Raw genomic sequence first — 23,800 nt, 5'->3', positions numbered from 1 at the left:
ATCACATATACCACAGTCTTGTCTAACTCAATGAAACTATGAACCATGTCCTGTAGGGCCACCCAAGACAAATGAGTCATGGTGGAGAATTCTGACAAAATGTGGTCCCCTGGAGAAGGGAATGGCAAACCACTTCAGTATTCTTGCCTTGAGAACCCCATGAACAGTGTGAAAAGAAAACATACAGATGGCTAATAAACACATGAAAAGATGCTCAACATCACTCATTATCAGAGAAATGCAAATTAAAAAACACAATGAGGTACCATTTCACGCTGGTCAGTATGGCTGCCATTGAAAAGTCTACAAACAATAAATGCTGGAGAGAGTGAGGAGAAAAGGCAATCCTCTTAAACTATTGGTGGGAATGCAAACTAGTACAGCCACTATGGAGAACAGTGTGGAGATTCCTTAAAAAACTGGAAATAGAACTGCCATATGACACAGCAATCCCTCTCCCGGACACACACCCCGAGGAAACCAGAATTGAAAGAGACATGTGTACCTCAATGTTCACTGTAGCACTGTTTACAATAGCCAGGACATGGAAGCAACCTAGATGTCCATCGGCAGACAAATGGATAAGAAAGCTGTGGTACATATACACAATGGAATATTACTCAGCTATAAAAAAAAAATGCATTTGAATCAGTTCTAATGAGGTAGTTGAAACTGGAGCCTATTATACAAAGTTAAGTCAGAAAGAGAAACACCAATACAGTATATTGATGCATATATATAGAATTTAGAAAGACAGTCAAGATGTAGGTAATGATATAGGTTTCCCTATATGCAAAACAGCAAAAAAGACACAGATGTAAAGAACAGACTTTTGGACTATGTGGGAAAAGGCGAGGGTGGGATGATTTTAGAGAATAGCATTGAAACATGTATATTACTGTATGTAAAATAGAAGACCAGTACAAGTTTGATGCATGAAGCAGGGTACCCAAAGCCAGTGTGCTGGGACAACCCAGAGGGATGGGAAGGGGAGGAAGGTGGGAGGGGTGTTCAGGATGGGGGGACACATGTCGATGTATGGCAAAAACCACCACAATATTGTAAAGTAATTAGCCTCCGATTAAAATAAATAATTTTTTTTTTTTTAAGAAAACGCAAAAAAAAAAAAAATCTGACTTCTTAGAACTTTCTGAACTGCATAGGATTCCCAGGTTGATCTGAATTCTTTGCAAATGTTTACATTTGGCAAAATAAAGTATCTGCCTATGATAAATAAGAATATACTGTGAAACTCTTCTACATACAAGAGATAATAGATTTTTAAAGTTATTTTTAATGCCATTAAATATTTTTATTATTTTTTTCATTTATTTATTTTATTTTATTCTTTAACTTTACAATATTATATTGGTTTTGCCGTATATCAACATGAATCCGCCACAGGTATATACGTGTTCCCCATCCTGAACCCTCCTCCCTCCTCCCTCCCCGTACCATCCCTCTGGGTCGTCCCAGTGCACCAGCCCCAAGCATCCAGTATCATGCATTGAACCTGGACTGGCGACTTATTTCATATATGATATTATACATGTTTCAATGCCATTCTCCCAAATCATCCCACCCTCTCCCTCTCCCACAGAGTCCAAAAGACTGTTCTATATACATCAGTGTCTCTTTTGCTGTCTCATATACAGGGTAATTGTTACCATCTTTCTAAATTCCATATATATGTGTTAGTATACTATATTGGTGTTTTTCTTTCTGGCTTACTTCACTCTGTAGAATAGGCTCCAGTTTCATCCACCTCATTAGAACTAATTCAAATGTATTCTTTTTAATGGCTGAGTAATACTCCATTGTGTATATGTACCACAGCTTTCTTAACCATTCATCTGCTGATGGACATCTAGGTTGCTTCCATGTCCTGGCTATTATAAACAGTGCTGCGATGAACATTGGGGTACATGTGTCTCTTTCCCTTCTGGTTTCCTCAGTGTGTATGCCCAGCAGTGGGATTGCTGGGTCATAAGGCAGTTCTATTTCCAGTTTTTTAAGGAATCTCCACACTGTTCTCCATAGTGGCTGTACTAGTTTGTATTCCCACCAACAGTGTAAGAGAGTTCCCTTTTTTCCACACCCTCTCCAGCATTTATTACTAGTAGACTTTTGGATCACAGCCATTCTGACTGGCATGAAATGGTACCTCTTTGTGGTTTTGATTTGCATTTCTCTGATAATGAGTGATGTTGAGCATCTTTTCATGTGTTTGTTAGCCATCTGTATGTCTTCTTTGGAGAAATGTCTATTTAGTTCTTTGGCCCATTTTTTGATTGGGTCATTTATTTTTCTGGAATTGAGCTGCTTGTATATTTTTGAGATTAGTTGTTTGTCAGTTGCTTTATTTGCTATTATTTTCTCCCATTCTGAAAGCTGTCTTTTCACCTTGCTTATAGTTTCCTTTGTTGTGCAGAAGCTTTTAAGTTTAATTAGGTCCCATTTTGGAGAAGGCAATGGCAACCCACTCCAGTACTCTTGCCTGGAAAATCCCATGGATGGAGGAGCCTGGTGGGCTGCAGTCCATGGGGTCTTGAAGAGTCGGACATGACTGAGCGAATTCACTTTCACTTTTCACTTTCATGCACTGGAGAAGGAAATGGCAACCCACTCCAGTGTTCTTGCTTGGAGAATCCCAAAGATGGGGGAGCCTGGTGGGCTGCCATCTATGGGGTTGCACAGAGTCGGACATGACTGAAGCGACTTAGCAGCAGCAGTAGCAGGTCCCATTTGTTTATTTTTGCTTTTATTTCCAATATTCAGGGAGCTGGGTCATAGAGGATCCTGCTGTGATGTATGTCGGAGAGTGTTTTGCCTATGTTCGCCTCTAGGAGTTTTATAGTTTCTGGTGTTACATTTAGATCTTTAATCCATTTTGAGTTTATTTTTGTGTATGGTGTTAGAAAGTGTTCTAGTTTCATAGTTTTACAAGTGGTTTACCAGTTTTCCGAGCAGCACTTGTTAAAGAGATTGTCTTTAATCCACTGTATATTCTTGCCTCCTTTGTCAAAGATAAGGTGTCCATAGGTGCATGGATTTATCTCTGGGCTTTCTATTTTGTTCCATTGATCTATATTTCTGTCTTTGTGCCAGTACCATGCTGTCTTGATGACTGTGGCTTTGTAGTAGAACCTGAAGTCAGGCAGGTTGATTCCTCCAGTTCCATTCTTCTTTCTCAAGATTGCTTTGGCTATTCGAGGTTTTTTGTATTTCCATACAAATTGTGAAATTATTTGTTCTAGCTCTGTGAAAAATACCGTTGGTGGCTTGATAGGGATTGCATTGAATCTATAGATTGCTTTGGGTAGTATACTCATTTTCACTATATTGATTCTTCCAATCCATGAGCATGGTATATTTCTCCATTTATTAGTGTCCTCTTTGATTTCTTTCACCAGTGTTTTATAGTTTTCTATATATAGGTCTTTAGTTTCTTTAGGTAGATATATTCCTAAGTATTTTATTCTTTTCGTTGCAATGGTGAATGGAATTGTTTCCTTAATTTCTCTTTGTATTTTATCATTATTAGTGTATAGGAATGCAAGGGACTTCTGTGTGTTGATTTTATATCCTGCAACTTTACTATATTCATTGATTAGTTCTAGTAATTTTCTGGTGAAGTCTTTAAGGTTTTCTATGTAGAGGATCATGTCATCTGCAAACAGTGAGAGTTTTACTTCTTCTTTTCCAATTTGGATTCCTTTTATTTCATTTTCTGCTCGGATTTCTGTGGCCAAAACTTTCAAAACTATGTTGAATAGGAATGGTGAAAGTGGGCACCCTTGTCTTGTTCCTGACTTTAGGGGAAATGCTTTCAATTTTTCACCATTGAGGATAATGTTTGCTGTGGGTTTATCATATATAGCTTTTATTATGTTGAGGTATGTTCCTTCTATTCCTGCTTTCTGGAGAGTTTTTATCATAAATGGGTGTTGAATTTTGTCAAAGGCTTTCTCTGCATCTATTGGGATAATCATATGGTTTTTATTTTTCAATTTGTTAATGTGGTGTATTATATCGATTGATTTGTGGATATTGAAGAATCCTTGCATCCCTGGGATAAAGCCCACTTGGTCATGGTGTATGATCTTTTTAATGTGTTGTTGGATTCTGTTTGCTAGAATTTTGTTAAGGATTTTTGCATCTATGTTCATCAGTGATATTGGCCTGTAGTTTTCTTTTTTTGTGGCATCTTTGTCAGGTTTTGGTATTAGGGTGATGGTGGCTTCATAGAATGAGTTTGGAAGTTTACCTTCCTCTGGAATTTTCTGGAAGAGTCTGAGTAGGATAGGTGTTAGCTCTTCTCCAAATTTTTGGTAGAATTCAGCTGTGAAGCCGTCTGGACCTGGGCTTTTGTTTGCTGGAAGATTTCTGATTACAGTTTCAATTTCTGTGCTTGTGATGGGTCTGTTAAGATCTTCTATTTCTTCCTGTTCCAGTTTTGGAAAGTTGTACTTTTCTAAGAATTTGTCCATTTCTTCCACGTTGTCCATTTTATTGGCATATAATTGTTGATAGTAGTCTCTTATGATCCTTTGTATTTCTGTGTTGTCTGTTGTGATCTCTCCATTTTCATTTCTGATTTTATTGATTTGATTTTTCTCCCTTTGTTTCTTGATGAGTCTGGCTAAAGGTTTGTCAATTTTATTTATCCTTTCAAAGAACCAGCTTTTGGCTTTGTTGATTTTTGCTATGGTCTCTTTTGTTTCTTTTGCATTTATTTCTGCTCTAATTTTTAAGATTTCTTTCCTTCTACTAACCCTGGGGTTCTTCATTTCTGCCTTTTCTAGTTGCTTTAGGTGTAGAGTTAGGTTATTTATTTGACTTTTTTCTTATTTCTTGAGGTATGCCTGTATTGCTATGAACTTTCCCCTTAGGACTGCTTTTACAGTGTCCCACAGGTTTTGGGTTGTTGTGTTTTCGTTTTCATTCTCTTTTATGCAAATTTTGATTTCTTTTTTGATTTCTTCTGTGATTTGTTGGTTATTCAGCAGCGTGTTGTTCAGCCTCCATATGTTGGAATTTTTAATAGCTTTTCTCCTGTAATTGAGATCTAATCTTACTGCATGTGGTCAGAAAAGATGCTTGGAATGATTTCAATTTTTTTGAATTTACCAAGGCTAGATTTATGGCCCAGGATGTGATCTATCCTGGAGAAGATTCCGTGCGTGCTTGAGAAAAAGGTGAAATTCATTGTTTGGGGTTGAAATGTCCTATAGATATCAATTAGGTCTAACTGGTCTATTGTATCATTTAAAGTTTGTGTTTTCTTGTTAATTTTCTGTTTAGTTGATTTATCCATAGGTGTGAGTGGGATATTAAAGTCTCCCACTATTATTGTGTTATTGTTAACTTCCCCTTTCATACTTGTTAGCATTTGTCTTACATATTGCGATGTTCCTATGTTCAGTGCATATATATTTATAATTGTTATATCTTCTTCTTGGATTGATCCTTTGATCATTATGTAGTGACCTTCTTTGTCTCTTTTCACAGCATTTGTTTTAAAGTCTACTTTATCTGATATGAGTATTGCTACTCCTGCTTTCTTTTGATCTCTATTTGCATGGAAAATCTTTTTCCAGCCCTTCACTTTCATCTGTATGTGTCCCCTGTTTTGAGGTGGGTCTCTTGTAGACAACATATATAGGGGTCTTGTTTTTGTATTCATTCAGCCAGTCTTTGTCTTATGGTTGGGGCATTCAACCCATTTATGTTTAAGGTAATTATTGATAAGTATGATCCCATTGCCATTTACTTTATTGTTTTGGGTTCGAGTTTATACACCCTTTTTGTGTTTCCTGTCTAGAGAAGATCCTTTAGCATTTGTTGGAGAGCTGGTTTGGTGGTGCTGAATTCTCTCAGCTTTTGCTTGCCTGTAAAGCTTTTGATTTCTCCCTCATATTTGAATGAGATCCTTGCTGGGTACAGTAATCTGGGCTGTAGGTTATTTTCTTTCATCACTTTAAATGTGTCTTGCCATTCCCTCCTGGCTTGAAGAGTTTCTATTGAAAGATCAGCTGTTATCCTTATGGGAATTCTCTTGTGTGATATTTGTTGTTTTTCCCTTGCTGCTTTTAATATTTGTTCTTTGTGTTTGATCTTTGTTAATTTGATTAATATGTGTCTTGGGGTGTTTCGCCTTGGGTTTATCCTGTTTGGAACTCTCTGGGTTTCTTGGACTTGGGTGATTATTTCCTTCCCCATTTTAGGGAAGTTTTCAACTATTATTAAAGTTATTTTTTAATTGACATAATAGTTGCTGTATAATATTATGTATGTTACAGGTGTACAATATTCTGACCAACAATTTTAAAGGTTATACTCCATTTATAGTTGTTATAAAATACTCGTTGTATTCCGTGTTGTACAATACATCCTTATTCTCCATGTCCATTCACATTGCTGAAAATGGCAAATTTCTATTCCTTTTATGGCTGGGTAGTATTCCATTATATATAAAACATATATATAAAACATCTTCTTTGTCCATTCACCTTAGACACTTTGGTTGTTTTCATATCTTGGCAATTATATAAATAACATTGCTATGAACATTGTGTGTGTGTCTTTCAAATTAGTGTTTTGGGGATTTTTTGAAAATATATCCAGAAGTGGAATTGTTGGGTCATGTAGTAGTTCTATTTTCAATTTTTTCAGAAACCTCTATACTGTTTTGCACAGTGGCTGCACCAGTCTACGTTCCCACCAATAGTATATGAGGGTTCCCTTTTCCCCACATTCTCACCAACATTTGTTATTTGTATTCTTTGTGATGATAGCAATTCTGACAAGTATGAGGTGATATCTCATTATGATTTTCATTTGCATTTACCTGACAATTAGCAATATTGATAATTTTTTCTTCTGCCCATTAGCTATATGTATTTTTCCTGAAAAGTATCTATTCAGGGACTTCCCTGGTGGTCCACTGGCTAAGACTCCCTGCTCCCAGTGTAGGGGGCAAGGATTTGACCTCATGTGGGCAAGGATCCACGTGCCACAACTAAGAGTTCACATGCTGCAACTAAAAGAGCCTGCATATTACAGCTAAAAAGATCTCGCTTGCTGCAATGAAAATCGAAGATTCTGCATACTGCAGCTAAGGCCCAGAGAAGCCAAATAAATACTTTAAAAAAAAAAAAAATGTCTATTCAGTTCTTCTGCTCATTTTTAATTTGGGATTTTTGTTTTTTGGATGTTGAGTTGCATGAGCCATTTACATATGTTGGATATTAATCCCTTATCAGTCCTATCATTTGCAAACATTTCTTCTCATTCTCTACGTTGGCTTTTCACTTTGTTGATGGTTTCCTTTGTTGTGCAAATGCTGAGTTTAAATAGCTTCCATTTGTTTATTTTTGCTTTTGTTCCCTTTACTTTAGGAGACAGATCCAAAACAATATTGTGGCAATTTATGTCAGTGTTCTGGCTATGTTTTTCTCTATGAGTTTTGTAGAGGATGTTCTAATTTCATTCTTTTACATGTAAGACTCCCTGGAGAAGGGAAAGGCTACCCACTCCAGTATTCTGGCCTGGAGATTTCCATGGACTGCATTGTCCATGGGGTTGCAAAGAGTCAGACATGACTGAGCAACTTTCACTTCAGTTCTACATATCAGTTCAGTCGCTCAGTTGTGTCCGACTCTTTGCAACCCCATCAACCAAAACACGCCAGGCCTCCCTGTCCATCGCCAACTCCCAGAGTTCACTCAGACTCAGGTCCATCGAGTTGGTGATGCCCTCCAGCCATCTCATCCTCTGTCGTCCCCTTCTCCTCCTGCCCCCAATCCCTCCCAGCATCAGAGTCTTTTCCAATGAGTCAACTCTTCGCATGAGGTGGCCAAAGTACTGGAGTTTCAGCTTTATCATCATTTCTTCCAAAGAAATCCCAGGGCTGATCTCCTTCAGAATGGACTGCTTGGATCTCCTTGCAGTCCAAGGGACTCTCAAGAGTCTTCTCCAACACCACAGTTCAAAAGCATCAATTCTTAGCGCTCAGCCTTCTTCACAGTCCAACTCTCACATCCATACATGACCAATGGAAAAACCATAGCCTTGACTAGACCGACCTTTGTTGGCAAAGTAATGTCTCTGTTTTTGAATATGCTATGTAGGTTGGTCATAACTTTCCTTCCAAGGAGTAAGCGTCTTTTAATTTCATGGCTGCAGTCACCATCTGCAGTGATTTTGGAGCCCAAAAATAAAGTCTGACACTGTTTCCACTGTTTCCCCATCTATTTCTGATGAAGTGATGGGACCAGATGACATGATCTTCATTTTCTGAATGTTGAGCTTTAAGCCAACTCTTTCACTCTCCACTTTCACTTTCATCAAGAGGCTTTTGAGTTCCTCTTCACTTTCTGCCATAAGGGTGGTGTCATCTGCATATCTGAGGTTATGGATATTTCTCCCAGCAATCTTGATTCCAGCTTGTGCTTCTTCCAGCCTAGCGTTTCTCATGATGTACTCTGCATATAAGTTAAATAAGCAGGGTGCCAATATACAGCCTTGACGTACTCCTTTCCTATTTGGAACCAGTCTGTTGTTCCATGTCCAGTTCTAACTGTTGCTTCCTGACCTGCATACAGGTTTCTTAAGAGGCAGATCAGGTGGTCTGGTATTCCCATCTCTTTCAGAATTTTCCACAGTTGATTGTGATCCACACAGTCAAAGGCTTTGGCATAGTCAACAAAGCAGAAATAGATGTTTTTCTGGAACTCTCTTGCTTTTTCCGTGATCCAGCGGATGTTGGCAATTTGATCTCTGGTTCCTCTGCCTTTTCTAAAAACAGCTTGAACATCAGGAAGTTCACGGTTCACGTATTGCTGAAGCCTGGCTTGGAGAATTTTGAGCATTACTTTACTAGTGTGTGAGATGAGTGCAATTGTGCGGTAGTTTGAGCATTCTTTGGCATTGCCTTTCTTTGGGATTGGAATGAAAACTGACCTTTTCCAGTCCTGTGGCCACTGCTGAGCTTTCCAAATTTGCTGGCATATTGAGTGCAGCGCTTTCACAGCATCATCTTTCAGGATTTGAAATAGCTCAACTGGAATTCCATCACCTCCACTAGCTTTGGTCATAGTGATGCTTCCTAAGGCCCACTTGACTTCACATTCCAGGATGCCTGGCTCTAGGTGAGTGATCACACCATCATGATTATCTGGGTCATGAAAATCTTTTTTGTATGTTCTTCTGTGTATTCTTGCCATCTCTTCTTAATATCTTCTGCTTCTGTTGGATCCATACCATTTCTGTCCTTTATTGAACCCATCTTTGCATGAAATGTTCCCTTGGTATCTCTAATATTCTTGAAGAGATCTCTAGTCTTTCCCATTCTATTGTTTTCCTCTATTTCTTTGCACTGATCACTGAGGAAGGCTTTCTTATCTCTCCTTGCTATTCTTTGGAACTCTACATTCAAATGGGTATATCTTTCTTTTTCTCCTTTGCCTTTTGCTTCTCTTCTTTTCATAGCTGTTTGCAAGGCCTCCTCAGACAACCATTTTGCCTGTTTGCATTTCTTCTTCTTGGGGATGGTCTTGATCTCTGCCTCCTGTACAATGTCACAAACCTCTGCCCATAGTTCTTCAGGCACTCTATCAGATCTAATTCCTTGAATCTATTTGTCACTTCCACTGTATAGTCATAAGGCATTTGATTAAGGTCATACCTGAATGGTCTTGTTTTTTCCCTCCTTTCTTCAATTTCAGTCTGAATTTGGCAATAAGGAGTTCATGATCTGAGCTACAGTCAGCTCCCAGTCTTATTTTTCCTGACTGTATAGAGTTTCTCCATCTTTGGCTGCAAAGAACATAATCAATCTGATTTCCGTATTGACCATCCGGTGATGTCCATGTGTAGAGTCCTCTCTTGTGTTGTTGAAAGAGGGTATTTGCTATGACCAGTGTGTTCTCTTGGAAAAACTCTGTTAGCCTTTGCCCTCCTTCATTTTATACACCAAGACCAAACTTGCCTATTACTCTAGGTATCTCTTGACTTCCTACTTTTGCATTTCAGTCCCCTATAATAAAAAGGACATCATTTTTCATTGTTAGTTCTAGAATGTCTTGTAGGTCTTCATAGAACCACTCAACTTCAGCTTCTTTAGCATTACTGGTCTGAGCATAGACTTGGATTACTGTAATATTGAATGGTTTGCCTTGGAAACAAACAGAGATTATCCTGTCGTTTTTGAGATAGCATCCAAGTACTGCATTTCGGACTCTTTTGTTGACTATAATGGCTACTTCATTTCTTCTAAGGGATTCTTGACCAGAGTAGTAGATATAATGGTCATCTGAGTTAAATTCAACCATTCCAGTCCATTTTAGTTCGCTGATTCCTAAAATGTCAGTGTTCACTCTTGCCATCTCCTGTTTGACCACTTTGAATTTGCCTTGATTCATGGACCTAACATTCTAGGTTCCTATGCAATATCGCTCTTTACAGCAACGGACTTTACTTCCATCACCAGTCACATCCACCACTGGGTGTTGCTTTTGCTTTGGCTCCGTTTCTTCATTCTTTCTGGAGTTAGTTCTCCACTGATTTCTTTCATTAGTGTCTTCTAGTTTTCTGTATACAGTTCTTTCATCTCCTTAGGTAAGTTTATCCCTAGATATTTAATTCTTTTTGTTGCAATGGTGAATGGGATTGATTCTTTAATTTCTCTTTCTGATTTTTCATTGTTAGTATATAGAAATGCAAGTGATTTCTGTGTATTGATTTTATATCTTACAACTTTGCTAAATTAACTGATTAGCACTAGTAATTTTTTGATAATATCTTTAGGGTTTTCTATGTACAGTATCATGTCATCTACAAACAGTGAGAGCTTTACTTCTTCTTTTCTGATCTAGATTCCTTTTATTTCTTTTTCTTCTCTGATTGCTGGAGCTAGGACTTCCAAAACTATGTTGAATAATACTGGTGAAAGTGGACACCCTTGTCTTTTGCCTGATCTTAGGGGGAATCCTTTCAGTTTGTCACCATTGAGAATAATGTTTGCTGAAGGCTTATCATGTATGGCCTTTACTATGTTGAGGTAGGTTCCTTCTATGCCCATTTTTAAAAGAGTTTTAATCATAAATGGGTGCAGAATTTTGTCAAAGCCTTTTTCTGCATCTATTCAGATGATCATATGGTTTTTATCTTTCAATTTGTTACTATGGTGTATCACATTGACTGATTTGCATATATTGAATAATCCTTGCATTCCTGGAATAAACCGAACTTGATCATGGTGTATGAGCTTTTTGATGTGTTGCTGAATTTTGTTTGCTAAAATTTTGTTGAGGATTTTTGCATCTATGTTCATCAGTGTTATTGGCCTGTAGTTTTCTTTTTTTGTTTTATCTTTGTCAGGTTTTGGTATCAGGGTGATAGAGGCCTCACAGAATGAGTTTGGAAGTGTTCCTTCCTTTGCAATTTTTTGAAAGAGTTTTAGAAGGATAGGCATTAGGTCTTCTCTAAATGTTTGATAGAATTCTCCTGTGAAGCCATCTGGTCCTGGGCTTTTGTTTTTGTGTGAGATTTTTGATCACAGCTTCAATTTCACTGCTTGTAATTGGGTTGTTCATAATTTCTATTTCTTCCTCGTTCAGTCTTGGAGGATTGAACTTTTCTAAGTATCTGTCCATTTCTTCCAGGTTATCTATTTTATTGCCATATAGTTTTTCATAATAGTCTCTTACAATCCTTTGTATTTATGCATTGTCTGTTGCAACCTCTCCTTTTTAACTTCTAATTTTGTTGATTTCATTCTTCTCTCTTTTTCTTGATGAGTTTGACTAAAGGTTTATTGATTTTTTTATCTTCTCAAAGAATAGCTTTTAGTTTTATTAATGTTTACTACTGTTTCTTTCATTTCTTTTTCATTTATTTCTTTATGATTTCTTTGCATCTACTAATTTTGGGAAGTTTTGGTTCTGCCTTTTCCAGTTGTTTTAGGTGTAAAGTTAGGTCATCTATTTGATGTGTTTGTTGTTTCTTGAGGTAGGATTGTATTGCTATAAACTTCCCTCTTAGAATTGCTTTTGCTGTATCCCGTAAGTTTTGAGTTGTCATGTTTTCATTGTCATTTGTTTCTAGAAATTTTTTGATTTCTCTTTTGATTTCTTCAGTAACCTGTTGGCTACTTAGAAAGGTGTTGTTTAATCTCCCTGTGTTTGTGTTTCTTACAGTTTTTTTTCTTGTAATTGATATCTAGTTTCATAGCATTGTGGTCAGAGAAGATGCTTGATATGACTTCAATTTTCTTAAATTTACTGAGGTTTGGTTTGTGACCCAAGATGTGGTTTATCCTAGAGAACGTTCCATGTGCACTTGAGAAGAAGGTGTATTCTTCTGCATTTGGATGGAATGTCCTGAAGATATCAGTGAGATCCATTTCATCTAATGTATCATTTAAGACTTGTGTTTCCTTATTAATTTTGTTTTGATGATCTGTCCATTGGTGTGAGTAGGGTGTTAAAGTGTCTTACTATTATTGTGTTACTGTCAATTTCTCCTTTTATGTCTGTTAGTGTTTGTCTTATGTATTGAAGTGTTCCTATGTTGGGTGCATAGATATTTACAATTGTTGTCTTCCTCTTGGACTGATCCCTTGATCATTATGTAGTGTCCTTCCTTATCACTTTTAATCTTCTTTATTTTAAAGTCTGCTTTGTCTGATATGAGGATTGCTACTCCAGCTTTCTTTTGCTTCCCATTTGCATGGAAGATATTTTTCCATTCTCTCACTTTCAGTCCATAAGTGTCATGAGGTCTGAAGTGGGTTTCTTGTAGACAGCATATATATGGGTCTTGTTTTTGTATCCATTCAGCCAGTCTGTGTCTTTTGGTTGGAGCATTTAATCCATTTACATTTAAAGTAATTATTGATATACATGTTCCTATTGCCATTTTCTTAATTGTTTGGGGTTGATTTTGAAGATCTTTTTTCTTCTTTTGTATTTCTGAACTATACAAGTCCCTTTAACATTTGTTGTAAAGCTGATTTGGTGATACTGAATTCTCTCAACTTTTGCTTTTCTGAAAAGGTTTTGATTTCTCCATCAATTTTGAATGAGATCCTTGCTGGGTACAGTAATCTTGGTTGTAGATTATCCCCTTTCAGTACTTTAAATATATCCTGCCATTCCCTTCTGGCCTGCATAGTTTCTGCTGAAAGATCAACTGTTAAGCATATGGGGTTTCCCTTGTACGTTACTTGTTACTTCTCCCTTGCTGCTTTTAATATTCTTTCTTTGTGTTTAGTCTTTGTTAGTTTGATTAGTATGTATCTTGGTATGTTTCTCCTTGGGTTTATCCTGTGTGGGACTCTTTGTGCCTCTTGGACTTGATTGACTATTTCCTTTTCCATGTTGGGGAAATTTTCAACTATAATCTCTTCAAAAATTTTCTCACACCCTTTCTTTTTCTCTTCTTTTTCTGGGACCCCTATACATCAAATGTTGGTGCATTTGATATTGTCCCAGAGGCCTCTGAGACTATCCTCAGTTCTTTTCATTATTTTTACTTTATTCTGCTCTTCAGAATTTATTTCCACCATTTTATGTTCCAGTTCACTGATTCGTTTCTTCTGGGCTTCAGATATTCTGCTATTGATTCCTGGGCTTCCCTGGCTCAGATGGTAAAGCGTCTGCCTGCAATGCGGGAGACCCGGGTTTGATTCCTGGGTCAGGAAGATCCCCTGGGGAAAGAAATGGCAATCCACTCCAGCACTCTTGCCTGGAAAATCCCATGGATGGAGGAGCCTGATAGGCTACAGTCCATGGGGTAGCAAAGAATCGGACACGACTGAGCGACTTCACTTTCACTTTCAGAGTATTTTTAATTTCAGTAATTGTGTTGTTTTTCTCTGTATGTTTATTCTTTAATTCTTCTAGGTCTATGTCAATTGATTCTTACATTTTCTCCATTTGGTTTTCAAGGTTTTTGATCATCTTAACTATCATTTTTCTGAATTCTTTCTCAGGTAGTTTGCCTATTTTCTCTTCATTTATTTGGACATCTGTGTTTCTAGTTTGTTCCTTAATTTGTGTAGTATTTCTCTGCCTTTTCATTATTATTATTTTTAATTTATTGTGCTTGAGGTCTCCTTTTCCCAGGCTTCAAGACTGAATTCTTTCTTACTTTTGGTTTCTGCCCTCTTAAGGTTGGTCCAGTGGTTTGTGTAAGCTTCGTATAGGATGAGATTTGTGCTGAGTTTTGTTTGTTTGTTTTTCCTCTGATGGGCAAGGTTGAGTGAGGCGGTAATCCTGTCTGCTGATGACTGGGTTTGTATTTTTACTTTGTTTGTTGTTTAGATGAGGCGTCCTGCACAGGGTGCTACTGGTGGTTGGGTGATGCTGGGTCTTGTATTCAAGTGGCTTCCTTTGTGTGAGTTCTGACTACTTGATACTCTCTAGGGTTAGTTCTCTGGTAGTCTAGGGTCTAGGAGTCAGTGCTCCCACTCCAAAGGCTCAGGGCTTGATCTCTGGTCAGGAATGAAGATTCCATAAGTGGTTTGTTATGGGATTAAGTGAGATTAAGACAAATATCCAAAAATGAGAAGCCAAGGATGAACCCCAGACAAATGACAGTTACAAAATCAGGCAAATATTAATTAAAATAATGGAATATATACATATACATCCTATGTCAATCCTAAAGGAAATCAGCCCTGGATATTCATTGGAAGGACTGATGCTGAGGCTGAAACTCCATACTTTGGCCACCTGATGGGAAGAATTGACTCATTTGAAAAGACCCTGATGCTGGGAAAGTTTGAAGGTGGGAGGAGAAGGGGACGCAGAGGATGAGATGGTTGGATGGCATCACCGACTCAATGGACATGGGTTTGAGTAAACCCTGGGAGTTGGTGATGGACAGGGAGGCCATGCTGCAGTCCATGGGGTCGCAAATAGTTGGACATGACTGAGCGACTGAACTGAGCTGAACATACACACCCATGAGCAAAGTCAAAACAGTCCAACAAAAAATAAACTACAGTAGATTGACCCAGTGAACGAAGGAAATCCAAAATTTTATTTACCAGTTAAGAACAAAACTAACTAAAGCACAAACTGGAAAACAAAACTAGAGCAGGGTGCCAAGTGCGGAATAAAACAATGAAAACACAAACTAACAAATACACTGAAAGGAAAGGAAAGAAAGAAAAGAAAGAAAGAATAGATATTCAAAGTTAATTAGAGGTAGATAAAGAAGATTTATATATATTAAAGGTTAACTGTAAGGGGAAAAAACAGTAGGGAAGGCAAACAAAGGAATAAAAGTAGAAAAACTATAATAGATTAAAAAATTAAAAACTAAAATTATAAAAAAGAGAAAAGTAAAAAAAAAATGGAAGGAGAAAGAAAAAAGGAAAACTACACAGAACTGGCACCTTGTTTTAGTTTTGTTTTCCAGTTTGTGCTTTAGTTAGTTTTGTTCTGGTAGATATAATTTTGGTTTCCTTTGTTTGCAAGGTCAGTGTATTGCACTTTATTTTTGTTGGACTGTTTTGATTTTGCTTATAGGTGTATGTGTATATTCAGTCACACTTTTTATTGTTATTATAAACCTCTGCATCTACAGATTTTGCAGTTCTGTGTAGTTTTCCTTTTCTTTTTTCTTACATTTTTTCTTTATTTTTCTCTTTTTTTATGATTTTAGTTTTTAATTTTTAAAACCTACTATAGTTTTTCTACATTTATTCCTTTGTTTGCCTTCCCTACTGTTCTTTTCCCCTTACAGTTAATCTTTAATGTATATAAATCTTCTTCATCAACCAGAATTGAAAGAGACACATGTACCCCAATGTTCATCACAGCACTGTTTACAATAGCTAGGACATGGAAGCAACCTAGATGTCCATCAGCAGATGAATGGATAAGAAAGCTGTGGTACATATACACGATGGAATATTACTCAGCCATTAAAAAGAAGGCATTTGAATCAGTTCTAATGAGGTGGATGAAACTGGAGCCTATTATACAGAGTGAAGTCAGAAAGAAAAACACCAATACAGTATATTAATGCATATATGTGGAATTTAGAAAGATGGTAATGATGACCCTATATGCAAGACAGCAAAAGAGACACAGATGTAAAGAACAGACTTTTGGACTCTGTGGGAGAAGGCGAGGGTGGGATGATTTGAGAGAATAGCATTGGAACACGTATATTGCCATATGTGAAATAGATCACCAGTCCAGGTTCAATGCATGAGACAGGGTGCTAAGGGCTGGTGCACTGGGATGACCCTAAGGGATGGGATGGGGAGGGAGATGGGAGGGGGGTTCAGGATGGGGAACACATGTACACGCATGGCTGATTCATGTCAGTTCAGTTCAGTTCAGTTCAGTCGCTCAGTCGTGTCTGACTCTTTGCGACCCCATGAGTCGCAGAACGCCAGGCCTCCCTGTCCATCACCAACTCCCGCAGTTTACCCAAACTCATGTCCATAGAGTCCGTGATGTCATCCAGGTATCTCACCCTCTGTCATCCCCTTCTCCTCCTGCCCCCAATCCCTCCCAGCATCAGAGTCTTTTCCAATGAGTCAACTCTTCGCATGAGGTGGCCAAAGTACTGGAGTTTCAGCTTCAGCATCAATCCTTCCAATGAACACCCAGGACTGATCTCCTTTAGAATGGACTGGTTGGATCTCCTTGCAGTCCAAGGGACTCTCAAGAGTCTTCTCCAACACCACACTTCAAAAGCATCAATTCTTCAGTGCTCAGCTTTCTTCACAGTCCAACTCTGACATCCATACATGATTACTGGAAAAACTATATCCTTGACTAGACAGACCTTTGTTGACAAAGTAATGACTCGCCTTTTTAATATGCTATCTAGGTTGGTCATAACTTTCCTTCCAAGGAGTAAGCATCTTTTAATTTCATGGCTGCAGTCACCATCTGCAGTGATTTTGGAGCCCAGAAAAATAAAGTCTGACACTGTTTCTACTGTTTCCCAATTATTTCCCATGAAGTGATGGGACCAGATGCCATGATCTTCATTTTCTGAATGTTGAGCTTTAAGCCAACTTTTTCACTCTCCACTTTCACTTTCATCAAGAGGCTTTTGAGTTCTTCTTCACTTTCTGCCATAAGGGTGGTGTCATCTGCATATCTGAGGTGATTATTTCTCCCAGCAATCTTGATTCTAGCTTGTGCTTCCTCCAGCCCAGCGTTTCTCATGATGTACTCTGCATAGAAGTTAAATAAGCAGTGTGACAACATATAGCCTTGATGTACTCCTTTTCCTATTTGGAACCAGTCTGTTGTTCCATGTCCAGTTCTAACTGTTGCTTCCTGACCTAAATATAGGTTTCTCAAGAGGCAGGTCAGGTGGTCTGGTATTCCCATCTCTTTCAGAATTTTCCACAGTTGATTGTGATCCACACAGTCAAAGGCTTTGGCATAGTCAATAAAGCAGAAATAGATGTTTTTCTGGAACTCTTGCTTTTTCGATGATCCAGCAGATGTTGGCAATTTGATCTCTGGTTCCTCTGCCTTTTCTAACACCAGCTTGAACATCTGGAAGTTCAAGGTTCACATATTGCTGAAGCCACTACAATATTGTAAAGTAATTAGCCTCCAGTTAAAATCAATTAATTAATTAATTAAAGAAAAAAAAAGGAAGATTTATATACATTAAAGATTAACTGCCAGGGGAAAAGAACAGTATTAAAGGTAAACCAAGGAATAAATGGAGAAAAAATATAATAGTTTAAAAAATTAAAATTAAAAAAAGGAGAAAAGAGAGAGAGAAAAGAAATTAGGAAACTCCACAGAATTGCAAAAGCCCAATGTAGAGGCAGAGGTTCATGCCAACAATAAAAAATGTGACTGAGAAAAAAGAAAAAAAAAGCTCAAAAGCTTAATTAGATTCATAGTGTCAATAAAATCGACAACTACAGCAGAGGGAAAAAAGAAAAGAAAAAAGTCCAAAGAATCTACAGAACAAGTCAAAACATAAGAATAATAAGTGTTTTTCTTGAGTCACTGCTGTCAGAGACCTTTCCCTCGTGGGGTGTCACAGTCCACCTTACCTCCCTGGGATGCCCTCCAACACTGTGCTGATCTCTGAACCTGCTGTGGGGGCAGCTCAGATTCTAATCTGGTCCTACTCCTGTGTGTTCTTGCCTTCGATGTCCACAGTTAACTAGTGTGCTTTCTTTTGTGGCAGCTCTCAATGTCCTTTTATATATTCCATAGACATAGTCTGCCTAGTTGATCACGTGGATTTAATCTGCAGCTTGTACAGCTGATGGGAAGATTTTGGGTCTTCTTCCTTAGACACAGTGCCCCTGGGTTTCAACTGTGGTTTTATTTCCGCCTCTGCATGTGGGTCATCCACTGGGGTTTAGCTCCTGAGGCTGCCCTGGAGGACTTGGGTTTGCCCCTGTGAGGGCCAGGTGTGGAGGTGGTGCAGCTGCTTGGGTCGCAGGGGTCTGGCAGCACCAGATACTCGGGGGAGTTGGTGGCTAGGGAAGAAGGGAATTTAGTGCTCTAGAAGGGTATGGCAACCAGTATTGGCCAATATGCTCCAGTATTCTTGCCTGGAGAACACCCCCTTCCCTGACTGAGAAGCCTAGATGGCCACAGTCTACAGGGTCGCAAAGAGTCAGACACTGCCGAAGCGATCCTGCCCATAGAGATGGAAGACTTTTTTGCCTTTGGCAGCTGTGCTCCAGTGAGAGTTGAGCGTGAAGGTGGCAAAGCTACTTGGGTTTTGGGGACCCTGGCAGCACCAAGCATGCAGGGACACGGACTGCCCCCACTGAAGGACTTGTGGCCCTTTCAGAGTCTTTTTTCAAGCCTCTTGTAGCTGGGGCTCAGAAGGTCTCTTTGGCCAGTCTTTCTCTGTAACTATGCGTATTCAGGCACTTAAAAGGCTCCCTTGCCTGGGGTCCTTCTCTGTAGATCAGTGCATCAGGCACTTAAAGGGGCACCCTGGGTGGGGTCCTTCTCTGTAGTTCCCTGTGTCAGGTGTTTGATTGGCCAGCCTCTCTGTTGTTCAGCGGCCATAGCTGACATGTAGGGAGAGAGAGGCTATGGTAATGGCTCCACCCACTACGTGTGACTCAGCAGTATCTCCTTGCTTCAGTGGCTGCCTGACTTTCCTCCACAGGCATTTCCCACCAGTCTCCTCCCTCACATCCCTTCAATCTGTCTGCAGTCAACAGCAGCCCTCGCCCTGGGATTGCTCCACAATCCCTCAACTCCAGCTCCCAGCCACTGCATCTTCCAGGACAACTCTGTGTCCCTGTCCAGGGTATGTATGGCTGCAGCAAGGACTCTCGGATTCTCATTGCCTTTAGTTTGCTGCAGATTAGCTATTTCACTCTCAGCCTTAAACGTTTCTCCTCTGACTCAGACAATTGCCCCGATGTGGGGATCAGAGTTCTCCCACCTGCCAAGGGCAGGTCCAGTCCTACTAATACTCCTGTTTTTCCCCCTGGTTCCTTCATCCTACCTAGTTTTGCATGGTTCTATATATTCTTTTCTGCTGGTCAGGTACTCCTGTCCGCTCTCAGTTGGTGTTCTGCATGCACTTCTGTGTCTGAAGGTGTATTCCTGATGTATCCATGGAAAGAGAAGTACTCCACGTCCACCTATTCCTCCGCCATCTTATTCTCTATTTTTACTTTTTTTATAAGCAGGTAATTTTAAGTAAAGAAAATCATCCTAGCTAATCTGCATGTACCTGATTCTATAAGTTAAAAGACCTTAAGAGCAGGACTAAGCTTTCTTTGAGAAAGACAAAATCCTGGACTGCAGCTTCATAGCTAAGAATTTCAGCCTGCTCTTCCTGTTGGCCTGCTCTACAGATTTCATGCTTACCTTGCCAGTCTCACAATCAGGAAGGAATTCCTTGCAATGAATCTCTCTCTCTCTCTCTCTCTCTCTCTCTCTCTCTCTCCCCTATCTCTCTCTCTCTCTCTGTCTCCTCAGCATGTGGATTATTTTGAGGTGAAAACAATAAACCCAAAAGACTCAGGAAGAAAGTTTGACCTTCCTCTTCGATTTCAAAACAAATTTAGATGGAGGACCTGTTCCCTGAATGGAGATATCACCAGAAACACCTGCAAATAATGTGGGCTAACTATTGGTGGTGGTCAGAGCGGGGGAGGGGGGGTGGGGGTGGGGAGGCGGTTCGGCAGGCCTAGATAGTGTCCACTCTGTGTTCCGTTGTCTCCACATGGCCCAGCAAGCATTTATTTACCAAACACTTTCTTTTCCATCTCTGTGCAAACTGTCTTTCTCCCTTTCAGAGCCCCATACCCCTTCCTCCAACACCTTCTTTTGTCTTTAGCTGAAGACAGTATTTAAGTGAAGGTTCCAGCCATTTTGTTGAGTTACTCAGTTTGCCTGGATCTCTCCCATGTATACACGTTCTCAAACTTTTATTTTCTTCTATCACTCTGTCTCATGTCATTTTCATTCTTAGACCAGCGAGAATAACTTAATAAAGTAAAATTTCTCCTTCCCCAAATAGTATGATTTCCATATCATACTAGTCCTGTTTCTCTGGTGGAATTCTGACTGATACAACACTTTTAATGGATTGTATGTGAAGTAAACTTCATAGGTAAAGTTACTGAGGTTATTTCTCTCCTTACATTTAAATTACCCATAAGCTTGATTATTAGTACAAGTGGAATGGCAAGATCAAGGGATTAATGAGGCTGTTGTTGTTAAGTTCCTGAGTTGTGTTTGACCCTTTTGCGATCTCACGGGCTATAGCCCTCCAGGCTCCTCTGTCCATGGGATTTCCCAGGCAAGAATACTGGAGTGGGTTGCCATTTCTTTCTCCAGGGAAATTCCTGACCCAGGGATTGGACCCAAGTCTCCTGTGTCTCCTCCACTGGCAAGTGGATTCTATACCACTGAGCCACCACAGAAACCCAATGAGGTGAGAACAAGTAAATTATTCTCTGGACCATAATTATTCCAGTAGAATCATATATAGCTTTCTCTCAACAACTTTTAAGAGAGCTGCTTTCACTAATCATGTAAACAAAATAACTGAAAGGAATTTCTTGACTTGATTGTTCAGATCCTGAGTAACCTGATGCCTAACTATCTTGGCTTAATAGTAAAATATTGATGGGAGTTTTTTTAAAAGATGAATGGGAATGTGTGAAAAACTAATATTAATTGAACACTTACTATTAATATGTGTTAAGTGCTGTGCTGGGTGTTCTACATTTACCTCATTGGTACACACCACGCTGTGAGGTGAATATTATGTAATTTTTGCAGCTAAAAATCTTGAGGTTGAATGATCTCCAAGGGGCTCTCTTGGTGGCTCAGTCAGTAAGGAATCCACCTGCAATGGATTCAAACCCTGTGTTGGGAAGATCCCCTGGAAAAGGAAATGGCAATCCACTCCAGTATTCTTGACTGGGAAATCCCATGGACAGAGGAACCTGGCAGGCTACAGCCCATGGGGTCACAAGAGTCTGACACAACTTAGTGACTAAACCACCACAAGAGGAGGAAGACCTGGGGGGATCTGAGTCCCATAGCCTCACAGACTGTAATTGTCCCACTGTACTCTTCAAGACAGATTTTATTTTCTTAGGCTCCAAAATCACTGCAGATGGTGACTGCAGCCATGAAATTAAAAAATGCTTGGTCCTTGGAAGGAAAACTATGACAAACCTAGACAGCATATCACAAAGCAGAGACATCATTTTGCTAACAAAGGTCTGTCTAGTCAAAGCTATGGCTTTCCCAGTAATCATGTATAGATGTGCAAGCTGGACCATAAAGAAGGCTGAGTGCCAAAGAATTGATGCGTTTGAACTGTGGTGCTGAAGAAGACTCTTGAGAGTCCCTTGGACTGCAAGGAGGTCAAACCAGTCAATCCTAAAGGAAATCAACCCTAAATATTCATTGGAAGGACTGTGCTAAAGCTGAAGCTCCAATACTTTGGCCACTGATGTGAAGAGCTGACTCATGGGAAAAGACTCTGATGCTGGGAAAGATCAAAGGCAAAAGGAGAAGGGGTGGCAGAGGAAGAGGTGGTTGGATAGCATCATCGACTCAGTGGACATGAGGGTGAGCAACTCTGGGAGATAGTGAAGGACAGGGAAGCCTGGTGTGCTGCAGTCCATAGGGTCACAAGGAGTTGGACAGGACTGAGCAACTGAACAACAACAGAGGAGATGGCCAGGACAATGGAATCAGGAAATTTGTCACAATAGGAACAATTAAAGGAATGTAGATGCTGCATCTGGAGAAGAGAAAAATTAGAGGATGAGAAAAGTATCGTCAGATAGTTAAAGGACTTTAGTGTAGAAGGGAAAATGCTGTTCTGAGGGACATTCAGATTAAACATGACAGAGTCCATTTTCTGTCCCCTCATCTCCAAACACCCAGCATGAATGGGGAAAATCTGTGAAATGGGGCAGGGAGGTAGTCGTGGAGAAAGAATAAACTCAGAGCTGCCATGATGGCTTGAAGAGCCTGTAGCTTTTATTTCCTGGATGGGATAGTTGCTGGGAGGGAAGCAGAAACAAAAAAGCTCTGCATTATCTTCTTAACTTCAGATCAATATTATACATTGCCCAAGACTCTCACAAAAGAAGCATACCTCAAAGGAGATAGAGTAAACATATATAAGCTTTAGAAAGATAAATGAAAAGTGGATTTGAACTTGATAGGGAAAGAACAGGGTGCAAGAAAAAGTAGAAATGCCTCTCTGGATAAGATACTGTTCAATGTGTTGAGCAAATTTACAAGTGAATAAAGCATGGCCCCACCCTCAAGGAGCCCTCATTCCGAGGCAGGAAGTCAAAGAGAAAGGCAAAAACCCATGAGGTGGCAGCCTTGGATTGAACCCATATCTCAAATCTGGACCACTAATAGACATGGCTTTGCCCTCTCTGGCCTTGGATCCTCAACCATACTACAGGACCCTCCTCTCAGCCATATTATGCAAGTGATGTGAAGATTAGGTTGGGAAACTAGAATAGCTTTCAGATTATCCAAGGAGTTTTTGTAGAAAAGGAAAGAAATCCAAAAGGAAATACTCTTATGGGAAATACTTAGAAAATGTGAAAAGTGAGACCACTTCCAAAATACCACAGCGAGGAAGGAGGCAGAGAGCAGGGAGCAGAAAGAAATGATTGTTCCAGAGTTGAGATGAAAGTGCAGGCTATAACTAGATTGAGAGAACATTAAAAGGTAAGGATTGATAAGATTATTAAAGTTGGAAAGTTTAAACGGGTTTTATATAAAGAAGTTGTGCCTCCTTTACCTGAATATTTTAGGGAAATGGATATTGTGTTTAGCTTGGGGAACACTTCCTTTGCCTAGTATTGTAAAACCAAAATCTATTGGGTTGGCCAAAAAGCTCATTTGAAACTAACCTTTTCTTGGTTTGTGTCAAAAATTTTTAACAAAATACTTTCTATATAATGGAAAAAAATATAGCCAGTGTCTATGTTGGTTATCAAACATAATTACAAAAGACACATCTGAAAACCATCTCTTAAAAACCAGACCACTACCTTTGAAATGACCTAGATGTTTCCTCCTGATTGGTTGACCTGTGATAAGGAAAATTCTAAAACTTGTGTTCATCACTGCACCATTTTAAAATGTATATCTTTACCTGTATATCTTTAAGCAGTACTTGGTTTGTTTTTGAGCCTTATAAAAATGGTACCATAGTGTATATATACAATGGAATACTACTGAGCCATAAAAAGGAATGAAATTGGGTCATTTGTAGTGATGTGAATGGGTGAACATAAAGTCTATCATACAGAGTAAACTAAGTT

The sequence above is a fragment of the Bos javanicus genome, chromosome 19 (assembly GCF_032452875.1).
Source record: "Bos javanicus breed banteng chromosome 19, ARS-OSU_banteng_1.0, whole genome shotgun sequence".
Lineage (NCBI taxonomy): Eukaryota > Metazoa > Chordata > Mammalia > Artiodactyla > Bovidae > Bos > Bos javanicus.
Note: the sequence above shows the minus strand (reverse complement) of the source record.